At 37.2% G+C, this 21358-nt stretch overlaps 1 protein-coding gene across 6 annotated transcripts in view; it reads right to left on the bottom strand.

Moving 5' to 3' along the window:
- The window catches only part of CAB39L (calcium binding protein 39 like), a 129724-nt gene that overhangs the window by 96494 nt on the left and 11872 nt on the right, over window positions 1-21358 (bottom strand). The gene's annotated exons all lie outside the window — the stretch shown is intronic.

The raw sequence follows: 21358 nt of genomic DNA, 5'->3' as shown, positions 1-21358 counted from the left end.
AAGAAGCAGAAACCATATGAGAGAACAGAACAGAGATCCAGAAACAATGGAGTCAAGCAATCTAACAGATGCAGTGTTTAAAGCACTGGTTATAACAATGCTCAATGAACTTAGGAGAAGTGTAGATAAATTCAGTGAGAACTTCAATAAAGAGATAAGAAACATAAAAATGGAAATGGAAATTATCAAGTGAAACCAGTCAGAAATAAAGAGCACATTATTTGATATGAGAAGTATATTAAATGGAAAAAATGAAGTGAATGAAGAAGAGGATCAAATTACCTATATAGAAAAAGGGAAAGCCAAGGGCACTCAATCAGAATGGCGAGAAAAAAGAAGCTAAGACTATAATAATAAAGAGCCTATGGGAAACTATTAAATGTAAAAATATCTGTGTCATAGGGGTACCAGAAGGAAAATAAGACGTTGAAGAGCTATTTGAAGAAATAATAATGGAAAACTTCCTTCACCTGGTGAAGGAAATAGACATACAACCCTAGGAAACTCAGAGAGTCCCAAAAACCAGGAACCTAAAGAGGCCCACACCAAGACATGTCATAATTAAAATGCCAAAGGTTAACAACAAAGAGAGAATCTGAAAAGCAGCAAGAGAAAAGCAGTTAGTTACCTACAAGGGCGTACCCATAAGAATGGCAGCTGATTTCTCAAAAGAAACTATGAAGGACAGAAGGGCTTGGCACGAAATATTTGACGTGATGAAAACACAGGATCTACAAGCAAAAATACTTTATCTGGTAAAGCATCATTTAGAGTTGAGGACAGATAAAGAACTTCCCAGACCCCCCCCCCCAAAAAAAAAAAGCTAAAGGAATTTATTACCACTAAGCCAGTATTACAGGAAATGTTGGAGAGAATTATTTAAAACCATGTATCAAAAACAGGAATAAAGAATGGTAACAACTACATTCCTATCAACAGTACCTCAGATGGAAAAGAATTAAGTGCTCCAAACAAAAGATAGGGTGACTGAATTGATAAGAATCCAAGATCACTACGTATGATGCCTATGAGAGACTTACTTCAGATTAAAAGACACACACAGACTAAAAGGAAGGGGATGGAAAAAGATACTGTCTTGATGGACCTAGAGGGTACTGCACTGAATGAAATGGGTCAGAGAGAGAAAGACAAATATCTCATGATTTCACATACATATGGAATCTAAAGAACAAAATTAACAACAACAACAAAAGTGGAAATAAACTCATAGATTTAGAGGGATACTAGATGGGAGGAGGGTTGGGGGTTGAAAAAAAAAAGGACAAAGGGATTAAGAGGTACAAATGGATAGCTGCAGAATAGACATGGAGATGTAGAGTGTAGCATGGGGAAGATGGCTTATAATGTTCGAATAAATACGTCACGGGGTAAAAGGGTACTAGAATTAATGAGGTGATCGCTTTGTGAGTTATGTGGATCTCTGCTATATAACTGAAACTGGTATATTAGTGTATGCCAACTATAATTTTAAAAAAACTAATTAAATTGTACAGTGTAAATACAAGCAACTAATTGTCTATTATATTTCAATAAAGAAAAAAATCAGTAGGTGAAAAAAAAAACAATTCAAATGACAGCAGATTTCTTAGAAAATGTGAAGACCAGGTCTAATATTTATGAGGCCATATTAATACAAATTATTGAATAACAAATGAGTAGGAGAGAAGAGACAAATCTCTTGTGCAGAATAATTGCCAATAAACAGTAGGTGGAACATAATTCTCACTCCTTAAATGTGAGAGATATAAAGTGACTTCCTTCCAGAGAACAGAGTATGAAAAGGGGGTTGTGGTAACTTGACAGTGGACAAACCTGACAAACACTACCTCACTCAGGTGATCACAGTCAACATCAACAGTGATAACACTACATTGACTATATGTGATGAAACAGTAATTTACCTCCTATCGTCCTCCTCAAAACCCATAACCACAGTCTACTCAGAAGAAAAACATCAACCAAATCCAAGTTAAGGAACATTCTACAAAACACCTGACCAGTAGTCCTCAAAACTGTCAAGCTCATCAAAAACAAGGAAAGTCTAGTACACTGTCACCTCCAAAAAGAGCCTAAGGAAACATAAAGAGTAAATGGTAATCTGGTATCCCAGAATAGAAGAAGCACTTTAAGTAAAAACCAAGAAAATCTGAATAAAATATGGATTTTAGTTAATAACAACAAATCAATATAGGTTCATTAACTGTAACAGTTAATAAACTGGTTGCAGGATTAATGGAAATCCTGTGTACTACCTATACAATTTTTCTATAAATGTTGTGGACAAAAAAGGGGTTCTATGGAAAATAACCTCACAGGACAATCTGATCATAAATTTCTAACTGGGCAGGTTGTGGTGTGCTGTCATGCCCCAGGCACATAACTTCTTTAGTAAAAGGTTTATCTTTGCCTTAAGCAAGCTTTGTCCACCATTTCTGTACAACTAGGTTAACACACCTTTAAATGCCTTTTTCAAAGTAACCATGTGTAGGAGAGCACATAATTTTAACTATTTTGTAATCCAACCCCCCACCTTGCTCTCTCCCAACCTTTACGTAATCTTCCTTACTTCCCTCCTTAATTCCAAATGGATAAAAGAAGCTGCAAACTGCCATTCTCTGAAGCATGTTGAGATCTTGCTTCCAGGAGAATCTTGTTTGATTCAAATAAATTTTTATAAAAATTCTCTATAGATTTGAACGTTCTTACATCAATAATCTAAAACTGTTTTTACAAATAAAATTTATTCACTTCCAGTAAAGATGATGAAGTAAGTAAACACTGTGCTCACGTCCTCCCATGACATCAAAATTACAACTTAATTATAGAACCACCCTTAAGAACCACCCAAAGACTAGCTGAATTAGAAGTCCTATAACTAAGGATATAAAGAAGCCAAGACAAGACGAGACTGGCAGGAAGAGCAGAAAAATGACATGAAATGAGCTGGTCCCACACCCACATATGGTGATTAAGAACCAGGAGAAATATCTCAGTGTTGGTCTCCCCTCAGGAATGAGGGGTCCCAGCCCCACACTGGGCTCCCCAGCCCAGGGTTCCAGTGCCAGGAAGAGTAGTCCCCACAACTTCTGGCTATGAAAACCAGTGGAGATTTTGGGGGAGTAAGATGGAGGTCTCCTGGAGATTCACGCATCCTCTTAAGTGGCCTGCACAGGGACTTAAATAGAGTGGCTGAGAGACTCATTCACTCTGAGCTCCAGCCTTGGGGCAGCAGCTCAAAAAGCACCAGGGATGTGAGGGGAGGGACCAAATTGTCCGGCTTCAGGGTGAGGACTGGAAGGGCAGCTCTGTCCTGCACTAAACTGTCTGCAGGCACTATTGTTACTTTGTTGAGCCCTCCCCCTACCCAGCCTGCAGGCTCAGGTAAGAACCAAGTCTAACACTGCTAACCAGGATAACACTGCACTCACCCAACCCTGGTGACCTCCTGCAATCTCTTTCAGAAGCTAGTCCACATAAGCTGCTGTTCTGGGCCCACACTGTGGACTTTCCTAAAATCTCTCAAAGGTCCACAAACCCCAGACAAGCAGTGGCTGTGGCTTTGGCACACCTTGTAACTTTTGCTAAGCAGCCCCAAACCCAGCACTAGTGGCAGCCAGCCTTGTTTCACATCATAACCACTCCCAGGTACCCCCAAGCCCAGCACAAGCAGCTACCCACTACAGATCATTTTGTGGCTCCTACCATCTGGCCCTGGGCCAGATACAGGCAGCGGCTGACTTTGGCCTACACTAGATCTCCTCCCAAGAGGCCCCAGAACCAACACACCTCATGGCCAGCTTCAGACCACACTTGAGCACGACCCAATTAATGCCACAAGGGTGAATTTGGCAGGTAGAAGAGCCACACTATAGTGAATCCCAACTGTGGGGTAAGCCAGAATACAATAGCTCATCTGCTGTAGTCATGACTAGGCTTCAGAGCCAGTCAGCCTGAGGGTCAGTCCCACCCACTGACATGCCAACAGCAATCAAAGCTCAACTAGAAGAGGACATCACACACAACCCACATGGGGAACACCCCTAGAGTACCTGGTACTGGTGAACAGTGAGACTGCACCATGGGGCCCCACAGGATAATTACTACATGAGGTCACTAAAAATCTACAAGAGATATTCAAGAATGAAAGAGAAAGGAATCCAAATACAACACTACAGAAAGTCATCAACATATAAGAGAGCAAAAGAATAAGAAAGGAACAGAAAAGAACTACAAAAACAACCAGAAAACAATAAAATGGCAATAATTACATACCTATGAATAAAATGTACATGAATTAAATGTTCCAATCAAAAGATGAATGGATATAGAAGATGTGGTATGCAATGGATATGCAATTCACATGCAGTGGATTATTACCTGGCCATAAAAAAAAGAACAAAATCTTACCGCTTGTGACAACCTAGAGGGTATTGAGCTAAGTAAAATAGGTTGGACAGAGAAAGACAAAAACCATACAATTTCGTTTATATGTGGAACCTAAAAAACAAAATAAATCAGCAAGACAGAAGCAAACTCATAGAGAACTGATGGCTGCCTGATGGGACGGGGGTTTTAGGGGACTGGGTGAAAAAGGTAAAGTGATTGAGAAGTACAAATTGGTAGTTACACAATAGTCAAGGAGATGTAAAGTACAGCTTAGAAAATATAGTCAATAATATAATAACTATACATAGTGTCAGGTGGGCGCAAGACTTACTGGGGGAATCACTTAGTTATCTAAATGTCTAACCACTATGCTATACACCTGAAACTAATATAATATTAAATGTCAAATGTAATTAAAAAATAAAAATTAATAAGTAAAAACGTTTAAAAAATAAAAAAATAATAAAAAATAATAAAGTTTATTTTAAAACATTCATAACCTGAGAATTGATCAGGATAATAATTTCTTTTAAAAATAAGAAAATTTCAATGGTAGAAATAAAGAAATAAGTGAGCATATTATTTAAATAAAAGGATAAATGAATATACAGAGATTTACTCCTAACTAGAATATAAGTAATTTTAATGTATATTTTATAATAGGAGGATTGAATTACCAAAGCATATGGTATTAAGTAATAGTGTTGACATAAAAATGTACAAAACTGTAGAGAATTTTTATAAAAATTTATTTGAGCCAAAAAAAGGATGCACCTGGAAGCAAGATCTCAACAAGCTAAAATAAATACTTTGAAGAATGACAGTTTGCAGGTTTTTTATGCATTTGAGATTAAGGAGGACAGGAAGGTAGGAGGAAGCAAGCAGGAATGAGATTACAGATAGTTAAGATTATGTGTTCTTTGAGGGATCTAAAAGAGGGTATTTCAAAGGTATGTTAACCTAGATGCACAGAAACAATGGACAAGGCTTGCTTAAAGCAAAGTCAAGCTTTTCAGCATGCCTCCAGTGTGACTACCCACTCAGACTTGCCCAGTTAGGAATTTATGATCAGACCAGCCTATGAGGTTACTTTCCACAGAACCTCCTTTTTTGGTTCACAGTGGAAGTGGATTCATTTCACCAGAATTAGACTATTGTAAAACCACGATCATCAAAATCCACAATAATGCATTAGGCAGAAAACTTGACCAAAAACTTTTCAGTATTAAAATGAATCAAAAATGTAACAAACACAAAGCAGTTTCAATTAAATAAATATTGAGTCAAGACAATGTCAGTGTAGAGAATTAACCTGAGCTGATATTGTAGTCTACATAGCTGGTACAGAAGGGTTAAGAACTTGAAGAAAGCTTACGTAATTATTTAAACATTTCCTACCCTTGTTTGATTGATGGAACTCTTAACAGTGTTTGCCTGAGATGTTTTCCTTCAGGGCCGGAATATAAAGATCCAGGATGCTGCTAGAAACACCCTAGACCAGTTGGAACTGACCAAAGAATTCTCCAGGGGCTTCAGTGTGAACTTTTCTCATTATGCCCTCATTATAATACTAAAATCTCTGCACAAGGCAGGGTTTATCTGCAACTTTCTGTACAGAGGATATATGTATAGCCATCTCCATTTACTGTGTATGCTCATCCCAAACATACCTCAATGTGCTATAAGGTAAGCAACTAGCCCCATAATACCAGGTGGCCTTTTGTTCTCAGGGAGGCACTGCTTTGGGAAAGATCCCCAATGTGTTCCTTGCTTTAGGGCTTACAATAAAGGTCCTACTAACAAAATCAACTTGGAGTGCTTTTTGGCTGACACCTACGAAGTGGCAGGACCTTGGTTCACTTCGGTAACGATATTTCATAACACATATGGCGACACATTTCAGGAGGTTCATAAATATAAACATAAGAAAATTACAAAAACAGCTGGAACAAAACAGAGGAACATTTTCAAGTTCTTAGGTAGAATAAAAATCTATAAGCCCTAAGAAAAAGACAAATCAATCCAAATATATGAAAAATATGAAAAATAAAACTTTCTGTGTCACTCATGCCAAAACCCCATGACTCCAAACCTAGATTTAACATCTGGTCTAACTGCAGTTTCAACCTCTCCCAGAAACATAATCTTAATCAACCAGTATGGAACTTTCTGGTCAGGCAACGGTAAGATTATCTGTAACATAGGTCCCCTGCCTCCCCCACAGAAAGAAGAGGCAATCTACATGACTTCTTCTTCCAAAGTAAAGATGTCCTGGCCCTAAAATAATCCCTTCTTTTCTTTCCTAAGAGCTCCCCTGTCTCACCCTTCTTGCTACAAAATCCTTCCCTTGCAATCCCTTAGAGTTCCCCCCTAGTTGCTGGATGAGACACTGCCTCATTCATGACTCACTTTATAAAGCCAATTAGATCTTCAGATTTACTCAGTTGAATTTCATTTTTTTAACAGGAAGAAATATAATAGGGTAGAGAAATAATTAAAAGCCTGCTACTCAAAATATCAATATATAAAAATGTATCCATATGTAGAAAATACATGTGCGTATACACATATATATATGTATACACACACATATAAAGAGATGTGTATAAAATAAATGCTTAAATTCAACTATGCACTGCCAAAGGAAATAGTTTCCAAGTAGAAATACATTTAAGTGAATTGTGCAAAGGTGACATAAGTGGAGTCATTTTAAAATGCAGTCAGTGCAGCCTTTCAGAGGAACTGCCTTGCACATCTTGCTCCTTGAACTTTTGAAATGTTTAAACTAGGCAAAATAACCTTTGGACTGGGCCAAACCAACATTCGATTTCAAACAACTGTTTGTAAAGCTAACAAGAAAGCTGACTGAAAATTAAGGACGGTCTTTAGAATTAGTATCACTGTGTACAGCTAAAGAATAATGTAGCTTATTAGCACCAATTGAAACTCCTTCCTTCTATTCAAGTAACTATTTCCTTTCTCTTTCTCATAAAAAAAAAAAAATCCTGCCTTCCCTCCATAATCAGAACACTATTTGGGTTTCTGCCTGAGTCAGTACTTCCCAGGATTGCAATTCTTTTTAATCTCAAATAAATGCTATTGCCTCTCATTTCGGCCTTTTATTTTTAGGTTAACATATCAAAAGCAGAGAAAAATCCATAGTAATATTAGGGCAACTATTTGGCGAACTATGAAAAAACAAGTACATTTATAATAACGTAAACTACAACTCTCTGGAGAGTTATTTGATGATAATTATAATAGTTATGAATGTGTTCAATTCCCTTTTACCCAGTAAATACAATTTAGGAAATATTCTTATAGAAATAACTGAGAGAAAAGAAAGTAATCTACACAAAAGATTTTCCAAGCAATTGTAGTAATGCTATTTATAATTAAGAAAAATTATAAACGATTCAAAAGCCTGAGAACAAGGAAATAGATTGTAAGGCAATAAATTGGATATAACTAAATCACAAATACATGGATAACATCAAACCCTGGAAATCTATTAAAAATATTTTATCAGTTATGATTTTCATCTTCAAGTAACAGAATACCCACTTAACAGTGATTTAAACAATAAAGATATTTAAATAACTCATTAAGTGTGGAAAGGTAGGTTGTTCTCAGGTTAATTCAGCAGCTCAGTGAATGTCTTTAAGAGCCCTCTATTTCCACCCTTGCACCTAGCATGCTCAGGTTTCTAGCTTCATAATAGTCGGATGGTATATTAGTTCTTTATCGCTAAATAACAAATTACTCCAAATTTAGTGATTTAAAACAACAAACATGTATGATCAGGAAGTTGAGTGTGGTTTAGCTAGGTGGTTCTGGCTCAAAGTTTCTTATGAAGTCACAGTCAAGTTTCTGACCTGCAGTCGTCTGGTTTGACTGGGACTGGAGATCCTCTTTTAAGAAGGCTCACTTAAACGTCTGTTGTTTAAAGGCCTCAGTTCCCCCCTCTCTCTATAGGGCTGCTTACAACATGGCACCTAACTTCTCCCACAGCCAATGTTCCAAGAGAGAAGAGAGTGACCAAGATGTAAGCAGCAATGTCTCATGACACATCTCAGGAATGATACACCATCATGTCTGTTATATTCTGTTGGTCACACAGACCACCTCTAGTACAGTGTTGAAGGGGACTACATAAGGGTATTAATACCAACCAGCAAAGACCACTGGGGACCATCTCGAAGGATGGCCACTGTAGTTCACTCTATTAACTCTCAATAATTTACATCTCCCCCACATGTAAAAGGTACTTACCACCTCCCAAGGTCCCAAGAGTCTCATTACATCACAGCATCAGCTGAAAGTCCAGTATCTTATCACTTAAATCAGATCTAGGTGTGGATGAGGCCCCTTGGGTGTAATTCCTTAAGTACTCCTCCTGGATATAGTTTCTCTTGTTCTACAGATCAGTGAGCTAAAGCAGGAAGGAGCATACTACAGCATTTGGACCAAATATGGCCACGCCCATAATTTACATATTGTCTAAGGCTGCTTTCACATAACAAAGACACAGTCCAGTAGTTGCAATGGAGACCAAAAGGCCCACAAAGCCAAAAATAATCACCATTTGCCTTTTTGCAGAAAAGGTTTGCTGATCCCAAGCTTAAAAAGACAAATTTTTGGTGAGGTATATGTAACCATGCAAACTTCCCTGTTCAACAATGGGGGAAAGGAATACACAGGGGACACTGAAATCCAGCCAGGCTGTGGACAAGGCGGGGGTCGGGGGGCAAGGGAAGGGGGGTTCTCTGTAAAGTAACCTCGCAGGGTGATCTGGTCATAAATTCCTAACTGGGCAGGTCATGGTGGGTAGTCATGCCCAAGGCATATAATCTCTTTAGTGAAAGATTTTAAGCCAGCCCTGTCCATTGTTTCTATGCATCTAGAGGTTAACACACCTTTGAAATAAGCCTTAACCACCCCAAAGAGAGCCGGTAATCTTCTTAACTATCCTGTAATAAATCCTTGCCTATCTTCTCCCACTTTCACATAATCTTTCTTACTCTCCTTAATTTCAAATGTATAAAGGAAGCTGCAAAACTGTATTTCCCAGAGAATCTGAGATCTTGCTCCCTGGCATATGTTGTCATTTTGGCTCAAGTAAATTCTTACAAAAATTATTTACAGGTTTGGACATTTCTTATGTCTACGAGGCCAATATTGGAACTTTCTTGATTAAGACTCAGTCCTACTTCCATCACAAAATGACTTTCTATGGCTTTGGACTCTACCCTCTAGGTTCAGCGCTCTGAGTCATACTTCCTTTTTCATGAAAGGTAGCGCATGTTTTCAACTAAGTTTTTTCAGCCTGCTTCCTCCTATAAAAGTTTGCATTCCTAATGTTACCACATGGATTTGCCCCAGTAGTATGGAGGGGGTCCTTGGTTCCCTGCCAATACAGTAAAGAATTACAGGTCAGCGAGATTTAGCAAAAGATTTATTGAAAGCACATTCTAGAAGGAGATGGGCAACACCAAGGAAGGCTGCAGCCTCTTGGAATTTGGAGGGTGAAAAGACAAAATATAGAATACATGCCAAGCAAGGGGTGGGTTACCAGTGAAGAGATGTAAGCCTGGAAGTGGGGAAGTCTATATTATATTAGGGCCGTGATGGGTTGTTGGGGGGGTGGTTGTCCTAGATGATTGGCATGTGAGGTCATTATGATTGACAGTTGGCTGTTACATAACCACTGCACATGTGCTTACCCACAATTCAGTCTGTTATAATTAGATTCATGAACTTCTGGGCATAGGCATGATATTATAATAATGATATGAGGCTGAGGTTACAGGCAGGTTAGGGTAGTACCTTCTAAACAGGCGTTTGTGGCTGGTTTAAGCCAGCAGCTTTTATGCCCTTGCCATATGGCATAGGGGTAATTTATATCCATAAAATGGGTGTTTTCGGGAGGTCCTAGGGAGGTTTCTATGGTTACAGAGCTGGGTCTTCACTCCTATCGCTCATTCCTGCCTAAGTACCTAACACTAAGGCCTCTTTTATTTTGTACTCTCTGTCTTCTGAACAACCAAAGTGACTCCCATCTTAGGTATAAGAAGCAGGGCCAGTTCCCGGAAAAGCTGCAGAGAGCAAGACAATCACCCCACCCTAGACCCAGCCAATCAGAGCAACTATGGAAAGTAACTCTCCAAATTCCCCGCCTTGTTCCTTGGCGCCATCACCCAGCCAATCCTGCTAAGCGACAAGCTCGTTGTACCAATCCTGTAACGCCAAGACATCGCTCCCCATGCTTAGGATTTTTCCCTTCAAATACCCCTGAAGCCCCATGTTCGGGACCGCCTCCTACTCACTGCTGCGTCGGTGTGCAGACTGCGGTCTGGACTCGAGTCTGAAATAAACTCCCTCTTGCTCTTGCATCGGTGTTGGCTTCTTGGTGGTTCGTGGAGATACGAGTCGGGGCATAACATTTCTTTATTCCAAAGGGCTGTGATCCTTAAAACCTAATTCTCTTAAAGCTTTGTGAGTCTCCTAGGAATATGACTAAGGTTCTTTCCATTAAACAAAAGTTACTTATACAAATCTCTTTCAAATTAAGACCTTCTCTATCTTGAGCTTCTGCTGAAATTGCTGAAGGATAAGGATCATATCCTTAAACTTCTTTAGAAACTCTACTGTTCAACTGAATGGATTGGTCAGGCACACCACTAAACTCTTTAGAGGGACCTTTATCTGACTGAAAAGTACTATAATCTCAAGTAATAACAAAAAATTTTACAGGCACACCCTCAGGTTCATTCTTAGACCAAATTTTTTTGACAAAGCCCTGGTTTTGATCTTCCCTGAGAAGTAATTTCTTAATTTTAGAATCACTGGCTGTCTAGAGAGGCTGGCAATGTTTGAAATCATGAAGTCCCAGATCCTTTATGTTTATCAGATGTTTCTTTAATATATTTGCTCCTCTCGCATTTCAATATAAGCACCAATAATAAACAATAATAAACAATAAACCTCATGTTCTCTAGTTGGAAAACTCTTTAGCTAGATCACTCAGTTCATTATGTACATTCTCTAGTTTCTACATTACTACATGTGACAGTGCTCCTAAAATTTTTGCTGCTACATTACAAGAATCTCCTTTCCCACAGTCCCTAAAAAGATTCTCCTTACTGTCCCTTAAGCCCTCACCAGCAACCTCTTGGAAGTTTATAAGTCTATTTTAGGCTTTCACTAACACTATCCTCAAATTTTATCTACCTTTCACGCACTGACAAGTTCCAAAGCCACATCCACATTAAAATATTTATGACAGAATACAACTTCTGGCAGTAATATTTGTATTAGTTACCCACTGTATAATAATTATTCCAAACTTACATACTTAAAGCAACCATTTATTATATCACATAGTTTCTGAGTCAGGAATCCAGGAGTAGTTAGCTAGCTAGGTGGTTCTGGGTCAAATATCAGCCTCAAGCAGGGCTGAAGGTTTGAATGAGACTGAAAGAACTACTTCCAAAAAGTCACCTGGCTACTGGCTAGAGGCTTCAGTTCCTTGCTGCATGGGCCTATCCATAGGGATGCTCACGATACGGCTAACTTCCCCCAGAGTAATAGATGAGAAAGAGAGAAATGTGGTGAAGATGGAAACTGCAATGTCTTTTATAACCTATCTAAAAGTACTATCCTGCTGTTTTCTATTGGTCACACAGGTGAATCCCGGTACAAAGTTGAAGAAAACTGGGCATAAATACTAGGACATAGTGGGGGACATCTTGGAAGCCGGCTACTGCAGTGGCTTGGCAATTCCAGGCATCACATTCTCATTTAACAGCATCCAAATACGAATGGAAGAAAATGGGTGAAAAAAGGGGACTTTTTTCACATACTCCTCCTTTATCAAGGGAAAAAAAACATTTTTCAGAAATCTTCCAACAAATTTTACATCTCATTGGCCTGAACAGGATAAAATGGCTACCCCTAAGTGCAAAGGAACGAAGGAAAATAAATAATTGGTATTTTCAGTCTCAATCATGTAAAAAAGGCAGGAAGCAGGAGGTTTCATGTGACTTTTGCATAAACAAAAGTCAAATAAAAAATATAGTAAAGATATGCAAATTAGGAATATATATATTTTTAAATATATATTCCTAAATTCCAGAAATTAATCATTTCCCTCAAAAATGTTTAAAGTTGTTTTTAAGTTAATACAAATTTAAACAGAAAGCTCTAATTAATAGTTGTTATCGTCTATATAGCATTTATAATAGTAAAGAATGTTCATATATCCATTCTTTACAAAAGCCATGAAAGAAACAAGGCAAATTTTATTATAGTGGCACCACTTTACAGATAAGAAACATGAAGCAAATATTATTATAGCAGCCTCGGTTAAGGAAACTGAAGCTCATAGAGGCTAAAAGACTTAGTCTCTATAGATATAGATGACAACTTGTAAGTAGTATCACTGGGATTCAAATCCTATGGCATTTCTATTGACATCAGCTATTCGATTTTATACAGAATTATACTTGAAGTAATATTAGGTTAATTATAATTTCAAAATTACTGTAATTTGTTCCTTTATACTAAAAACCTCTCTTCATTAGAAGAGTTTATTTTATGAAGTTATGTGTGCCACAAAAATATTTTCTGAATATACAGGTTGATGAATAGCTTCAATACATTTTTGGTCAACTCCCACAAACCAAGAAATAACAAGAATTTTGGCATTAATAATGCTTTAAAAGGTATTTTTAATAAATATTTCTCTGACTACAAAAGGTAATTCCTTGCCTCCTATGAATCAAAGTAAGTTCTTTATTTAGACTTTTTATTTTCATTGCTATTTATTAAAATCTATGTTCATATTCGCTTCTAAACAATGCTAATTATGTGCTTTTATAAAATGACATCCTCACAATTCTACATATATATTGTGGATATATTTTCTTTTATTTCTTAAATTTCTTTAGTTTCTCCTTCACTTAGTGAATTAATACAAATGGTATTTCTATAAGATTGAAACATCTTCGATTTAATTAAAGGGGGGAGAAGAGAGCCTTGAACATTTCATTGGAAAAAAACATGTTTCACAAATTTTTCCTCCCTCAATTATTCCCGTTTCTATTGATAAAAATAATGTCTTTAAGAGTTCCTCATAACTTTTCAAGATATGAGTAGGTGAGAATACTAAATAAGCCACAAATTATTAACGTCAAATATATACAGTTAAAAAATAAACTCAAATAAAAAAACGCTTTAAAAAATATTTATCAATACTTATGTTATGAAATACACACCATATTATGAAAATAACCAGTCTATACAACCAAGATAAAATTTTGAAAATTCTTTCTTAAACTGGGAAATATATAGACTACGTGATATTTGGATATACTAGTACCTGTATACAACATCAAAGATAATATGAATAATTTAATATTCAATTCTCTTTCTTCTTTCCTTCTACTTTTTCTGTCCCTCCTTTCTACCAACTTCCTAAAATATAAAGGGCCCCTCCATTTATCTACAGTAGTCAGTGCTACTTGTATCTTCCCACTGTTTTAGCCCAGAATTAAGGTTGCTTGGGCTTCCTAGCATTCTCTGAGTCTTTTCCTTTTTCATGTCTCTTGAGACATCTTTGACAACAAATCCAGTTCTTGAATTTTTATCCCATATCCAGCAAATGTATAAAATATAGCACCTACCCCAATCAAATCAATGACATTCCTGCATGAGAATAGCAGAGAGCTAGAAACAGGTAAAGTAAAAAATGGTTTCATTTCAAAGCACCTAAATATTTGAGAATCAATTTCACTCAGGATTTCAATTAATTTTAAGAAAATTATATACTCCACAGTTGTAAGTCAGTAAGTATCCATTTCTCTTAAGTTATATTACTTCTAATGAAAATTTCATTTTTAGAAATTAAGAGACAATAACATCAAAACCTCAAACTGTTAACACAAATGTTATTTTTCTTTCATGAGTATTTCCTAATACTTTTTTATTATACACATATACATTTCACATAACTATAGAAATAGTATAAAATTTTACCTATTTGTTTCATTTACTGTAAAAAGATTAACCATGTTTCTATATAGTCATTTAGAAAAAGTTATCATATTTGACAACATAATATTTACCTACAGTAATTCATCTAACACACTATTGATGATATTTAAGTTATTTCCAACTTGTCACTGTTATGGTCAATTCTGTCAAAATTTTTGATGCACTTTTTTCCCCTCTCCATTTGTGTTATTTTATTAGGATAAAGCCCCACAAATAGGTCTTGTGGATCAAAGCATATACACATTTCGAGGAGTTTCATATAAAGTATTTATTTCTAAAAGTATTATACTAATTAAAAATGCTACCAGCATGAGTATACTATTAAGTTCCCAAGAACCTCACCATCTCCAAGTACCTTTTCAAATTCTCGCTTCTGTACAAAGATACGAAATGTTCTCATAGTTTTAATTTGCATTTGTTTGATTACCTGTGAAAGTGAACATTTTCCTTTTTGTTTGTTTTAAATTTCTACTTATGAGTACTCTAAGTTCACATCCATATTTAATTTGTCCAACGGGATCTTGAGATTTCCTCTTATAAAATTTAATAATTATTTATCCTAAATGTTAATCTTTGTTATTTAGTTCAAACATTTCTTCTCATCTGTTTCCTCTTTTCATTTTAGTTTTACTAATATGTTTGTACAAAAATGTTATATAATTTATTAAAATCTATAAATGCTCTTCAGTGTTTTTTTTGTTTTTTGTTTTTTTTTACTTCAAAACTGAGAAAGCTAGCAGTTACACATAATTTGGTAATATGCTACAGGCTATAATGCTTATTATCCTTTATTTTTATTTTTTTAATTAATACTTTTTTATTTTTCAGTAATAGTTGACATACAGTATTAGTTTCAGATGTACAACGTACTTATTAGATGTCTATATAACTTACAAGGTGATCACCTCGATAAATCTAGTGTCCTTCTGACACTGTAGTTATTAGAATATTATTGGTCATATACCTTAGGCTATACTTTCTATCTCCATGACTATTTTGTATCTACCAATTTGTACTTTTTTATCCCTCCTCCCTTTTATACCAACCCTTTCAACCCCCCTCCCACCTGGTAATCCTCAAAATGTTCTCTGTATCTATGATTTTATTTCTGTTTTTTCATTTGTTTTTTGTTTGCTTGTTTTGTTCTTTGGAGTCCATATATATGTGAAATCATGTGACATTTGTCTTCTGCTATCTTACTCCACTTGGTACATTACCTTCTAGGTCCATCATGAAATATCTTTTCCATCCTATTCTTTTAATTTAGATGTGTCTTTTAATCTGAAGTGAGTCCTTTGTAGGCAGCATATGTAAAGGTCTTGTTTTCTTATCCATTCAGCCATGCTGTCTTTTGATTGGAGCATTTAATTCTTTTTCACTTGAAGTACATGTTGATAGATACGCAGTTATTGCCATTCTTTATTTAGCATTTATTAATTCTTATAGGTACATTTTTTTTTTTCTTCTTGAAGAAGTCTCTCCAACATTTCCTGTAATACTGGCTTGGTGTTGATGAATTCCTTTAGCTTATTTTTGTCTGAGAAGCTCTTTATCTGTCCTTTGATTCTAAATGATAACTTTGCTGGGTAAAGTAATCTTGGTTGTGGGTCTTAGGTTTCCACTTTGAATATCACTTTGAATATTTTGTGCCAAGCCCTTCTGGCCTGAAAATTTTCTGTTGAGAAATAGGCTGACAATCGTATGGGCACTCCCTTGTATGTAACTAATTGCTTTTCCCTTGCTGCTTTTAAGATTCTCTCTTTGAATTTAACCTTTGGCATTTTAATTATGATGTGTCTTGGTGTGCATTTCTTTGGAGTCATCTTATTTGGGACTCTGCACTTGCTGGAGTTATATGTCTATTTCCTTCACCGGGTTAGGGAAGTTTTCTGTCATTATTTCTTCAAATAGGTTTTCAATTCCTTGCTCTCTCTCTTCTCCTTCTGGTATCCCTATGATGTGAATGTTGTTATGCTTGACGTTGTCCCAGAAGCTTCTTAAACTATTTTTTTTGGGGGGAGGGGGGATTTTTTTTCTCGTTGCTCTTCTGATTTGGTGTCCTTCACTACCCCATCCTCTATGTTGTTGATTCAATCCTTCACTTCATCCACTCTGTTGAATCCCTCTAACATACGCTTCATCTCAGATATTGTATTCTTCATTTCTCACTGGCTCCCTATTATGTTTTCCATCTCCATTTTCATTTTTTTTTATCTCCTTGTGAAAATTCTCACTGAGTTCATCCACTCTTCCTCTAAGTTTCTCGAGCATTCTTATAACTAGTTTTGAACTCTGCAGCTGGTAAATTGCTTGTCTCCATTTTGGTGAGTTATTTTTCTGGAGCTTTGCTCTGTTCTTTCATGTGGGACATGCTTTTTTGTCCCCATTTTGTCTGCCTCCCTCTGTATGTTTCTATGTATTAGGGAAGGCTCCGAAGTCTCCTGGTCTTATTAGAGGGGCTTTATATACTACATGTGCTATGGGACCCTGTGGCACAGACCAAGAGGGGTCTAGCTGTAGGCCAATTTCAGCCTCATCCCGTGCACCTCTGGGGCCACCTGGTAAGAGTCACCAAGCAATCCACATGTGGCTGCTACCCATGCTGAGTTTACAGGTGCTTCAAAGGGCCAAGTTAGAAGCTGAGGCCAGCTGCCCCTGGTGTGGGGCTAGGTAGGGACTGCTTAGCAAGAGATATAGGGCACACTGAGGCCAGATGCTGCTTCCTTGGGTTTTGTGAGCCTTTGAGAGACTTTATGAAAGTTCATAGCAGGAGACAAGACAGCCTATTTTTATAGAATGAATCACTGGAAGCAGCTTGTGTGGGCCCACAAGTTGGGGGAGGCAGAGACTCAGGGAATCCCCTGGGCAGTGTGACTTGTGCTATCCAGGTTGATGATGCCTGTTTCTGCAGGCTGGGAGAGGGGAGGGCTCAACAAAGGAATAATGGCTTCTGCCTGCACTTCTGTCCAAGAGAAAGCCATCCCTCCTGCTCTTGCCCTAGATCCCTACCATTCAGAGCCTCCCCGTATGTCCCTGATACCCCTTGAGCAGCTGCCCGGCACTAGAGCTCAGAGTAAGTGAGTCCACCAAGTAAGACCAGGTGCAGGCCCTTTATGAGAAGGGTCTCTGCTTCCTGCAGCCCTCTGTCTTACTCAGCTTTAATCTTGGCTGGTTTTCACAGCCAGAAATTGTGAGGACTTCTCTTTCTAGCACTGGAACCCTTGGCTGGGAAGCCCAGTATATTGTCCGTACCCACTGCTCCTTAGGAGGGGGAAGTGGCTCTGAAACTAAGATAGCACTCTTGATTCTCGATTGCCACATGCAGTTGTGGGACTGGGCCATTTCGTGTCTCCGCCCTTCCTACTGTTTTGAGGTGACCTGTTATTTGAAGTGATCTAGTTGTAGGGCTTCTGACCAGCCAGACCTCTGGCGACTCCACTTAGTGGTTGCTCTGTAATTTTGTTATAATTTTGGTGTGGTCACTAGAGGAGGTGTGCACAGCCTCTACCTTCTACACCATCTTGAATCCTCTATATATTTTTTGTAAAATGACAAGTTGATCAGTATGAAAAGATTTCAATTCTTTCTCGGGTTTGTCCTTCTTGACCAGTGCTACTACATAGTTGGCTAAGGCTGAAGGGTCAGTAGCACATATCAGATCTAGTAACTTAGCCAGCCAGGACTTAATGGCATCCATATCCTCTACAAGCATGGCGCAGGGATGGCAGGCTTGGTGTCGCTTGGAATTGACTTTGATCTGTGATGTTTAATTCAAATTTAGTTACAGAAGGAGAAATGTGTACCTTTCTTATGCTGCTAACTGATGTGAAATAAGAGATTTCTCTACGGTATATATATATATATGTGGGGGCAAAGGAGTAAGATAACTGCAATAATGTGGAATTACTATAAATAATATGAATACTGTGAATTTAACTCTAAGATTAGCCATAGAAAATGAGTACACATGTACAGTAATCTCCTTTTATCTGAGGGATATGTATTCCAAGATCCCTAGTGGATTCCTGAAACTGCAGATAGTGCTGAACCCTGTATATACTGTTTTATCCTTTACATGCATACCTATGATAAAGTTTAATCTATAAATTAGAAACAGTAAGAGTTTAACAATAATAACAAAATAGAACAATTATAACAATATACTGTAACAAAAGTTACGTGAATATGATTTCTCCCTCTCTCAATGAGAAACTATATTTTTTAATATAGTTTTTTTTTTTTCTAATTTGAACTGGTTTTGCCCAGATAATGGCATTGTGAGTTACTGGCTTTTTCCACCCTAAACCCTATCTTCTGTATGCCTGACCCTTTAATTGAAAGGCCTTATGACATAAGATTAATGGAGCTTCAGGTCTATAACCATGAGGACAGTAGGTTTGGATTGGACCTTAGACTAAGGATAACATCTTGGCTTTAGATGTGTTTCAGCCCCAGGCCTATCGAGGTGGAAAAACAACTCCACCATCCACAGGACCAGATGGGATGGCACAAAGGCTGATTCCAGAAAGGAAACCATGTCAATTACCTCATCTCTCTTCAATCATCCAATCAGTAGCACCCACGACTTCAACTCCCTTAGTTTCCACGACTACGGATTTTCCCTATATATTCTGACACATCTGGTGGCCAGGCCTTTGAGCGATAGCTTGCCTATGTCTCTGGGACTTGTGGTTCTTTAATAAACTTTACTTTCCTGCATGTCTCTCTTCTTTGACTTAGATATGTGCCAGCAGATCGACCTCTTTTTGTCCTGATAACAGTAGAATGAATTTCTTTTTTCTTCCCCACAATTTCATAGATAGAAGATTTATTCTCACCTTAGATATTAGCAAACTCAGCATACAATGTTTTTTCTTAATGGAAGCACTTTACAGCTTCTCTTTGGCATATCCAAATCGCCAACATCACTACTCTCACATTCTGGGACCACTATTAAGTAAGGGTTACTTGAACACAAGAATTGCAATACCAGGACAGTCCATCTGACAACCAAGTCAGCTACTGAGTGACTAAAGGGCAGGTAGCTTATACAAGTTGGAGACAAAAGGATAATTCCCGTCCCAGGTGAGACTGAGAAGGGCAGTGAGAGATTTCATCATGTTACTTTGAATGGCATGCAATTTAAAACTTATGAATTGTTTAATGAATCTTCCATTTAATATTTTCAGACCTCGGTTGACCATGGGTGACTGAAATCTCAGGAAGCAAAACCGCGGATAAGGGGTCACTACTGTATATCACCTAAAAGAGACAAAATAGCTCCCAGGCCCATATGACTTGGCTATAACCTAATTGAAAATGTTAACAGATCTATTTTTAAACATGAATAGATAACATGCAAAAAAAAAGAAGTTGGACTATCTTCTTACACCATATACAAGAATAGACTCAAAATGAATTAAAGATTTAAATGTAAGACCTGAAACCATAAAACTTTTAGAAGAAAACATAGGCAGTAAACTCTCTAATATTACTAACAGGAATTTCTTTTCAGATATATCTCCTTGGGCAAGGGAAACAAAATAATAAACAAACAAATGAGACTACATCAAACTAAAAAGTTTTTGTACAGTAAAGGAAACCATCAACAAAACAAAAAGACAACCGACTGGGAGAAGACATTCGCTAATGATACATTTGAAAAGGGATTAATATCCAAAATTTATAAAGAACTTTACAGCTCAACAACAAAAAACAACCAATCCAACTAAAAAATGCGCAGAAGACCTGAACAGATACATCCAATCGAAGCTGTGCAGCTATATCCCCATCGGCACCTTCACTGATCAATCGGGACATTTCTTTTGAACCAAACTGCAAGGATTTGGAGTTCTCATTTTTATGAGAATAGACCAATGAGGGACCAGTGGCGAGGACTTCTGTCTATATAAGTCAGCTCCCCTCTAGCTTGGGGAGCACACTTTTCCTTTCCACCAAAGACAGAAGAGTGTGTTCTCCTGACTGGAGCTGAAACTGCAACACCGAAGACATCTTGCCGGAGTAGAGTGGAGCAGACCAGAGCAGAGGTGCCTAGCCAGAGGAGGCTCGGCCCAGGACCACCTCGCAGCCATGCTAGGCTACTTCATAATTGAGCTGCAACACTACTGAGCTGTTCTACAACCACAACTGAGCTATTTGCACTGAATAAAGTTTCCCTTTTCACAGCTTCCCAAACTGGGAATTCCTGTTGGCATTGTATTGGTGCCAATGACCATTGATTGACACCATTTAGAATAGTATTTTTTTAAGTGTGGGTTGTGACCTACTGGTCTGTCTGTGCTTAACATTCTACAGCTTAACAGTAAGATTGTTATTTCTTGTTATTTATCCTGCTTAGTATTCATTGGGATCCTTAAATCGGAGAACTTGTGTCTTTCATTAATTCTGGCAAATTTTTAGTGGCAACTGAGGATATTGCCTCATTCCTATTCTATGCTTTCCTTCTAGAACTCTGATTAGATCATATAATCTCTTATTTTTCCTATATCTTTTTTCTCTGTATATGGCCTTCTATATAGTTTCTCTAACTTTGCCTTAAATGTAGGTTTAAAACATCATTTAATTTTTAAGTTCTACAATTATATTTTCATTTCTGATATTCTAATAGGTTTTTATTTGAACATGCCTGGTCACTTTTATAGTCTATTACTCTTTATGTTTTAGAATCCATTTTTAATTTATTAAACATATTAAACATTTATTTTATGTATTAAACAATTCTAATGGGTAAACTATAGATATTTTTGTTGTTTGTGGTTTCTGCTCTTGTTCATACTGTTTTGATCCTTTCTCCTTACATTTTCTGAAGTTTTACATGTATATAAGCATACTTATTAATTTATATATATAGTTAACAAAAATTTTAACTTATATAAGC

Source organism: Rousettus aegyptiacus, unplaced genomic scaffold, assembly GCF_014176215.1.
Source record: "Rousettus aegyptiacus isolate mRouAeg1 unplaced genomic scaffold, mRouAeg1.p scaffold_m13_p_11, whole genome shotgun sequence".
Classification (NCBI taxonomy): Eukaryota; Metazoa; Chordata; class Mammalia; order Chiroptera; family Pteropodidae; genus Rousettus; species Rousettus aegyptiacus.
This window is presented reverse-complemented; position numbering and strand designations above follow the sequence as displayed.